Source organism: Micropterus salmoides, unplaced genomic scaffold (assembly GCF_014851395.1).
Source record: "Micropterus salmoides isolate LMB-PRFRI ecotype aquatic unplaced genomic scaffold, ASM1485139v1 Ms_hic_scaffold_10, whole genome shotgun sequence".
In the NCBI taxonomy this organism is placed as follows: domain Eukaryota; kingdom Metazoa; phylum Chordata; class Actinopteri; order Centrarchiformes; family Centrarchidae; genus Micropterus; species Micropterus salmoides.
In genome coordinates, this window is record NW_024040041.1 from 4976927 (window position 1) to 4980664 (window position 3738).

Below are 3738 nucleotides of genomic sequence, written 5' to 3' on the forward strand. Positions count from 1 at the left end.
TGTAGTGTAAAAGCACTTTGAGTGGTTGAAAAAAAAACTAGAAAAGGTGCTATATGGAGAATTGAAAAACAAGCACATGTAGAAATGTTGTATTGTAGCACTGTCACACAGCATTATTTTATCAGCTTCCTGAAACTCTTGAGTCAGACTTGTCAGAACCACAGAATCTCAGGTGATGATAAGAATGCTTGTAAATAACATGGATTGAGTGTCAATAAAAACTGGGCTGAAAGTAATGCACATCCTGAATGTGAGTCATCTGTGTGGATATTTCCATGATTTTGGATGTGCAGACTCCAGCCCCTTCATCAGGTCTAAATAACAGGAATCATCACCAAACACAATGTTACTTGGTTACTTCTCCCAGCAAGCAGCAAACTCGGCTAAAGTACAGTGGGGAAAAAAATGATTTGATCCCCTGCTGATTTTGTACGTTTGTCCACTGACAAAGAAATTATGAGTCTATAATTTTAGTGGTAGGTTTATTTGAACAGTGAGAGACAGAATAACAAAAAAATCCTGATAAAAATATAAAATTTATAAATTCATTTGCATTTTAGTGAATGAAATAAGTATTTGACCCCCTCTCAATCAGAAAGATCTCTGCCTCCCAGGTAGCTTTTATACAGGTAACGAGCTGAGATTAGGAGCACACTCTTAAAGGGAGTGCTCCTAATCACGTTTGTTACCTCTACCACAGAAACAAGCAATCAATCAGATTCCAAACTCTCCACCATGGCCAAGACCAAAGAGCTGTCCAAGGATGTCAGGGACAAGATTGTAGACCTACACAAAGCTGGAATGGGCTACAAAACCATCGGCAAGCAGCTTGGTGAGAAGGTGACAACAGTTGGTGCGATTATTTGCAAATGGAAGAAACACAAAAGAACTGTCAGTCTCCCTCGGTCTGGGGCTCCATGCAAGATCTCACCTCATGGAGTTACAATGATCATGAGAACAGTGAGCAATCAGTCCAGAACTACAGGGGAGGATCTTGTCAATGATCTCAAGATAGCTGGGAACATAGGCACCAAGAAAACAATCGGTAACACACTACACCGTGAAGGACTGACATCCTGCTGTGCCCGCAAGGTCCCCCTGCTCAAGAAAGCACACGTACAGGCCCGTCTGAAGTTTGCAAATGAACATCCGAATGATTCAGAGGAGACCTGGGTGAAAGTGTTGTGGTCAGATGAGACAAAATTTGAGGTCTTTGGCATCAACTCAACTCGCCGTGTTTGGAGGAGGAATGCTGCCAATGACCCCAAGATCACCATCCTCACGTCAAACAGGGAGTGGAAAAATGCTTTGGGGGTGTTTTTCTGCTAAGGGGACAGGACAACTTTACCGCATCAAAGGGACGATGGACGGGGAAATGTACGAAATCTTGGGGGAGATCCTCCTTTGCTCAGCCAGGGCATTGAAAATGGGTTGTGGATGGGTAATCCAGCAGGACAATGACCCAAAACACACGGCCAAGGCAACAAAGGAATGGCTCAAGAAGCACATTTAGGTCATGGAGTGGCCAAGCCAGTCTCCAGACCTTAATCCCATAGAAAATCTGTGGAGGGAGCTGAAGGTTCCACTTGCCAGACGTCGTCCTCGAAACCTTAATGACTTAAGAGAAGATCTGCAAAGGAATGACAAAATCCCTCCTGAGATGTGTGCAAACCTGGTGGCCAACTACAAGAAATGTCTGACCTCTGTGATTACATGGTGGGTCAAATACTTATTTCACTCATTAAAATGCAAATCAATTTATAATATTTTTGACACGTGTTTCTCAGATGTATTTATTTTTTGTTATTCTGTCTCTCACTGTTCAAATAAACCTACCACTAAAATTATAGACTGATAATTTCTTTGTCAGTGGACAAACGTACAAAATCAGCAGGGGATCAAATTATCCCCCCCCCCCCCGACCACTGTAGCTACCAGAAGTCCTTAAAGAAACATTAGGATTACATATTAAGGTAAAGGTTTCAGGTAACTGAACCATATCCAGACCGTTCTGATTTAAATCAGACATTTATTACTTTAGGCTGCATTTATTTAGGCAAAGGTCTTTTTTGGCTGCTTGGGTTTAGATCTTCTTTTTTTTTACATTATTGTAGTCTTCACATGTTGCCTGACAACCTTGCTGTGATGATAGAAAGTTAGGACACATCACATTGTTTTTACATCTTTTTCGGTTATATTCGGTTGTTACCTTCAGACAGAGGCAGGCTAGCTGTTTCCAGTCTTTGTGCTAAGCTAACCGACTGCTGGCATTACCTTCATACACAGAGTGGTATTGATCTTGTCAGCTAATATCCACATATTAATCACTTACACGTGCAAACTGCAGTTACCCACAGTCCTGCTGGTAATTTTCTTTCATGTTTACGTTAGCACATCCAACCACTTTTTTTTGGTTTACTTAACCACATGCATTATGATCCTTTCTTTTTCTATAATCTAAAACCTGAACTGTTTGGCTCTGCATTATATTCCCATTCCTGACAGATTCTTAAGACTCTTATGGTACGCCTTTTTGTTTTAAACTAGTAGTGTGGCTCTATGGATGACCACTTTCATCAAGACTGAACAACTTCAGCTACTGGATGAATTGTGGAGAAATTAATGTTCCCCACAGGATGACTTAACTTCAATACCATTAACTTTAGGTGTCCCCTGACTTTTCATCTAGCACCATCATCAGCTCAGTGTTTTAATTTGTCCAACACTTTGGTTTCTGACAAAATATCTGCAAAGACACTCCCATCAGCCTCAGCTGTACTTAAGTACTAATCAGTAAAAGCTGAAATGTCGCCACACTGTTATTTGCATTTAGCTCAACATGCACAGCCTCACACGGCAACTAGCATATTATTGGTTGTCCTGGTGCTTACTGTTTGTTGTAGCCGTTTTTGTTGTGATTTGACGTCACATCTGTCACGATCCATGGCCCTGCCAGCACCCTGACGTTTGCATTTACATAACCTCCGGTGCACTGCCCAAATTAGGTTCCAAGAAATCGTCCACAAAACTCATCAAAAACAGTGTAACGAGAGCAGAACCTCTGTCAATGGTCTGTTAGGTTACTGCAGTGTAAAAGGGAACATCGTGTTCTCGGGGTCTGTTCTCTGACACACTGACTTTGTGTGAGAAATTTGAAGCTACTTAAAAAAGGACCCGTGTGTAATATTTAGGGGGATATTGGCAGAAATGGAATCTAATATTCTAAGTATGATTTTATTAGTGTATAATTTCCTGAATATAAGAATCATTGTGTTTGTGACCTCTTCTCTTCCATGTTTCTACAGCAGCTCAGAACAGATTAACCAAACGCTGGCTCTAGAGAGGGCCTTTCGAGTTTTTAGCGAACAAAAGCAACCGTAACTCCAACCTGTTTTATATTGTATTACCAGCTGTTCTATTACTAGGCCCACCTATTTTACTTGAATACTATTCGTTTCCAAATATTGCTTGATATTTACTGGCTCATAATTTAAAGTTAGAGCTGTTGGCTCTGACATATCAAGAGATGTTAAGTTGAAGCAATCACTAATTAAAGGACATGACTCCACTAAAGAACATAAGTGCACACCATAAAGACTAAGGTTGACTTACACTAAGGATAAGGATAAGACTTGCAACTGTTGCAGACACTTTTAAATTCTGAGCCAAGAAAAAGCTCACTACAGTATTCAGGACGGAGACTTTCTCCGGCTGAGTGTAGAGCAGAAGAGTCGATGA